Source organism: Ovis canadensis, chromosome 5 (assembly GCF_042477335.2).
Source record: "Ovis canadensis isolate MfBH-ARS-UI-01 breed Bighorn chromosome 5, ARS-UI_OviCan_v2, whole genome shotgun sequence".
Taxonomy (NCBI): Eukaryota; Metazoa; Chordata; class Mammalia; order Artiodactyla; family Bovidae; genus Ovis; species Ovis canadensis.
Genome location: NC_091249.1, coordinates 90,642,951 through 90,648,950, shown reverse-complemented (window position 1 = coordinate 90,648,950; position 6,000 = coordinate 90,642,951).

Below are 6,000 nucleotides of genomic sequence, written 5' to 3'. Positions count from 1 at the left end.
GAAAGAGATAGGAATACAAGACCACCTTACCTGCCTCCTGAGAAATCTGTGTGCAGGTCAAGAAGCAACAGTTAGAACCAGACATGAAACAATGGACTGGTTCCAAATTGGGAAAGGAGCTCATCAAGGCTGTATATTGTCACCCTGCTTATTTAAATTCTATGCAGAGTACATAATGTGAAATGCTGGACTGGAGGAAGCACAAGCTGGAATCAAGATTGCTGGGAGAAATATCAATAACGTCAGATATGCAGATGACAACATCCTTATGGCAGAAAGTGAAGAGGAACTAAAGAGCCTCTTGATGAAGGTGAAAGAGGAGAGTGAAAAAGTTGGCTTAAAACTCAACATTCAAAAAACAAAGATAATGGCATCTGGTCCCATCACTTCACGGCAAACAGATGGGAAAGCAATGGAAACGGTGACAGACTTTATTTTCTTGGACTCCAAAATCACTGCAAATAGTGACTTTGGCAATAAAATTAAAAGACGCTTGCTCCTTGGAAGAAAAGTTATGACCAAATTAGACAGCATATTAAAAAGCAGAGACATTACTTTGCTGACAAAAGTACATCTAATCAAAGCTGTGGTTTTACTGGTAGTCATTAATGGATGTGAGAGTTGGACTGTAAGAAAGCTCAGCACCAAAAAATTGATGCTTTTGAACTATGGTTTTGAAGAAGACTCTTGAGAGTCCCTTGGACTACAAGGAGATCCAACCAGTCCATCCTAAAGGAGATCAGTCCTGAGTTTTCATTGAGAAGGGCTGATGTTGAAGGTGAAGCTCCAATACTTTGGTCACTTGATGCAAAGAACTGACTCATTGGAAAAGACCTTGATGCTGGGAAAGATTGAAGGCAGGAAGAGAAGGGGACAACAGAGGATGAGATGGTTGGATAGCATCACTGACTCAATGGACATGAGTGTGAGCAAGCTCCAGGAGTTGGTGATGGACACGGAAGCCTGGTGTGCTACAGTCCATGTGGTCACAAAGAGTTGGACATGACTGAGTGACTGAACTGAAATGCACTAAGGAAGAAAAGCATCTGACCAATAATTCAGAAAATAAGCACAATGACTACTATGAGTAGGATCTACAAAAACTGAGGTATGGACAAAGTGCTATGCAAATGATGTATTAACTTAGCTCTTGTGGGAAATAAAGAAAAAGAAAAATAGGGTCTTTTTGAGGTATGTATGGGTTGGACCTTCTTAAGCAAAGAGTTTGTTCTGAGCAAGGGCATGAAGGTACGGAAATAGGGTGCATTCAGGAAATTGGTTAGGGTGGTTCAGTTGGAAGGTACATGGGAATTCATGGTAGAAGCCGAGGAGGGAAGGATCAGGTCTGCTGTGTATTTTACTGTCTACGTTTGAGCTGGGTTTAGGAAGTGCATTCACAAAAGAGTCGACATAAAATCTGTCTAAACAGATGAATAGGATTTTACCACCAAACAATGAAAGCACACTCTGACAGGAGAAACAGCATGAGTTAATAGCAAGAGAACATTAGACTGTCCCTTGTCACTAGGGAACAATGTAGCTTCCTAGCTCTAGAATAATAATGCAAGTGGTTGAGAATGACATTATATAAAGTTAGAAAATAAGATTAAGGTTAAATTATAATAAGCTACAAATTATGAGCTATAATAGATGTTATTATAAATGGAAAGGGATGAATGAATGAAATAGATATACTTAGTAGAATGTTTAATAAGTTAATCAAAGATTTTTTTATAAAATTAAAATTACAGTAGTATGATAGACAATGGAATGAACCAAACAAGAGACTTTCACTTCCAGACATGGTTTATTAACTATGTGGAAAAGCTGTCCTCTGAAGAAAATAGACATACATATTTATAATATTTAGCATATATGTATATATATTTTAAAATTGCTGAACTACTATTATAACAGTTAAGAATTACTAGGCCAGGAAGATAGGGGCTCAAAGAGGTAAACTTGGACTTGGAGGCCACATTTTTGTTTTTAAGTTGTTTGCCAGTTCTGTGGGGCTACCCAGGTGGCTCGGGGGTAAAGAACCCACTTGCCAATGCAAGAGCCACAGGCGACTCCTGAGTCTCCGGGTCGGGAAAATCCCCTGCAGGAGGAAATGACAACACACTATAGTACTCTTGCCTGGAAAATCCCATGGACAGAGCAGCCTAGCGGGCTGCAGTCCATGGGGTTGCAAAGAGTTGGACACAACTGTGCATGCATGCATGCCAGTTCTATGGCAGACAGCCATAGCCTGGTCATGATCTTTACAGCCCTACTGGGTTAAGTGTACAATACTGGTGTCTAAGGTAGCAGGTAGAGGAAAACTACAGGATCACCCTTGCTTTGGGGGTAGGTATGGAAATGCTGCATCGTAGGGTTAAGTTTAAAAGAGTGACAGGCAGGCCCTTTCAGGGACTTGTAACTCATCCCCAAATGAGCCGAAACTAAGATTTATTTCCTACAGATTAGAAAATCTATATCCTGAATGGAAAAGGATAATAATATCAGAGACCTTAAATTGTTTCTGCAAATAATTCAGGAAAACAAGGCCCAACAATAAAAAAAAATAACCAGGCACCATAGGAGACAAAAAATATGAACAAAATCAGCAGAAACAATAAAAATACAGATCTACAGATGATCGAGATACTCGAGTGACCACTCATAGATTTAAAAATAGCCACTTCATTATGTTAAATAGGATGAATACAAGTGGCAGAATATTGGCAGATCACTCACTTAGAACCAGACATCCTGGAGAGTGAGTCAAGTGGGCCTTTGGAAGCATTACTATGAACAAAGCTATTGGAGGTGATGGAATTTCAGCTGAACTATTTCAAATCCTAAAAGACGATGCTGTTAAAGTGCTATACTCATTAAGCCAGCAAGTTTGGAAAACTCAGTAATGGCCACAGAACTGGAAAAATTAGTTTTCTTTCCAATCCCAAAGAAAGGCTATGCCAAAGTATGTCAAATTACCATACAATTGCACTCACTGGACATGCCAGCAAGGTTATGCTCAAAATCCTTCAAGCTAGGCTTCGGTAGTACATGAACCAAGAACTTCTAGATGTTTAAGCTGGATTTAGAAAAGTCTTTAGAATTTAGAAAGGATTTAGAAACCTTCTAAATCTCCAGATTTGGAAACCAGAGAACAAATTGCCAACATATGCTAGATCATAGAAAAAGCAAGGGAATTACCAAAAATAATCTACTTCTGCTCCATTGATTATGCTAAAGCCTTTGATTGTGTGGATCACAGCAAACTAGAATATTCTTAAAGACATGGAGATACCAGATTACCTTATCTGCCTCCTGAGAAACCTGTATGCAGGACAAGAAGCACCAGTTAGAACCAGACATGGAACAACAGAATGTTTCAAAATTGGAAAAGGAGTATCAAGGCTATATATTGTCACCCTGCTTATTTAACTTGTATTCAGAGTACATCATGAAAAATGTTGGGCTGGATGAATCAACACACTGGAATCAAGATTGCTGGGAGAACTAGCAACAACCTCAGATATGCAGATGATACCACTTTAATGGCAGAAAACGAAGAGGAACTAAAGAGCCTCTTGATAAAGGTGAAAGAGGAGAGTGAAAAAGCTGGCTTAAAACGACATTCAAAATATGAAGATCATGGAATCCAGTTCTATCACTTCATGGCCAATAGATGAAGAATATGTGGAAATAGAGTTGCATTTCACTTTCTTGGGCTCCAGAATCTTGGTCTTTGGAAGACTAGCTATTACAAACCTAGATAGTGTATTAAAAAGCAGAGACATCACTTTGCTGACCAAGGTCTGTATAGTCAAAGCTATGGTTTTTCCAGCAGTCATGTATGGGTGTGAGAATTGGACCATAAAGAAGGCTGAGAGCCAAAGAATTGATGCTTTTGAACTGTGGTGCTGGAGAAGACTCTTGAGAGTTCCTTAGACAGCAAGTAGTTCAAACCAGTCAATCCTAAAGGAAATCAACCCTTAATATTCTTTGAAAGAACTAATGCTGAAGCTCTAATACTTTGGCCACCTGATGCAAAGAACTGACTCATTTGAATAGACCCTGATGCTGGGAAAATTGAAGGAAAGAGGAGTAGGGGCAACAGAGGATGGGTTGGTCAGATGGCATCAATGACTCAATGAACATAGTTTGAGCAAACCCAGGGAGATAGTGATAGACAGAGAAGCCTGGCATGCTGCAGTTCATGGGGTTGCAAAGAGTTGGACAAGACTTAGTGACTGAACAACAACAACAACAACAGCAACAACAACAACAGAAATTGCAGGGGAAAAAAAACACATGAAAATTTCAGAATATAAAAATACAGTAATCAAAATGAGGAATGCACTGATGAGATTAACAAGTTAAACAGAAATGACAAGATACTTAGTGAACTAGATGAATAATGAGAGTAATGAATGAAGCAGAGAGAGCTATATGAAAGAAAGTACAAGAAGGGTAACAGCCATAACATTATAGTAAGAAAAGAATATTTAGAAAATATGTGAACAGATAATAGCTGTAAACCTTCCAAAACTAATGAAAGTTATCCGGCCAAAGATGCAAGAAATTAGATATGAATGGATATTTCACAAAAAAAGACATGCAAGAAGCAAATAAAAATATTTAAATTTATTACTTATGATTGTGCAGATTAAAGTCACAGTGAACTAATACTTCACATGCCTAAAATTGGAGAAGGAAATGGCAATCCACTCCAGGACTATTGCCTGGAAAATCCCATGGACAGAGGAGCCTGGTAGGCTACAGCCCATGGAGTCACAAAGAATCAGACACGACTGAGTGACTTCACTTCACTTCACTTCAAGACTGGCTAAAATTAAAAATACTTTCACAAGCATTGTCAAATATGTGGATAAATAAAAATTCTCACACAATGATTGGAGTATAAATTGCTACAACTGCTTAGAAAATGTTTTACATTATCTGCTAAAGTGGACATATAACTGCTAAAGTGTATCCCATTGCCCAGAAACTCCATTCTATAAAGAGCACCCAATATAAATGTAACTACATGAACTTGAAGAAATATGTATACAAAAGCTGAGTGGTATGATTTAGAATCAATAATGTAAATAATCCCCATAGTCATTAATACTATAATAGATAAATACATTGTATCATATTCGTATGTGGATTATTATGTGGTGGTAGTTTAGTTGCTAACTTGTGTCGGACTCTTGCAATCCCATGGACAAAGGCTTCTCTGTCCAGGGGACCTCCCAGTATTTATACTGGAGTGGGTTGCCGTTTCCTTCTCCAGGGGATCTTCCTGACCCAGGAATCAAACCCATGTCTGCTGCATTACAGGCAGTCTCCTGTATTGCAGGAGGATTCTTTACCAACTGAACCAGTGTGATTACAATACAATAGGCAAAATGAATGAGATATAGCTTCCCACAACAATGATGGATCTCACAACTATAATAAGTGAAAGAAGTCATATATTTCTATTAGGACAAAATTAAAAGAACAGGAAAAGCTAGCCCAGGATTAGATGGTAAAACCAAGGGAGCGATAGTAGTAAATGTCAGGATGATGTTTCCTTTGGAGACAAGGAAGTAGTGATGGGGAGAAGGTAGGAAGAGGCTTTTAGATTACACATTCTGACCTATTTATTGATTTGAGTGGTAGTCACATGGATGCTGGCTTTATGATAATTCATTGTTTTGATTTTTATTTTGTGCATTTTCTCTGTGTTATATTTCATAGGCAAACATATGTTAAAGAATGTATTGGTAACAGAGTAGTTTTCAGACTGAGAGATCAGTTCCATGTTTAAATCATTTTTAAATGCCATTTCAACATTTCAACACTGTCAGATATGAGGTAAATTTAAAATCATTTCAAATAATCAAAATAAGTTTACTTTGGCTTACTAGGCAGTCATTCATTTAAATTATATATATCTGCTTAAGGAAATTTGTTAAAGTTTGTTGATTTTTTTTCATACCCATTAGAATTTCTTTTCTTAAA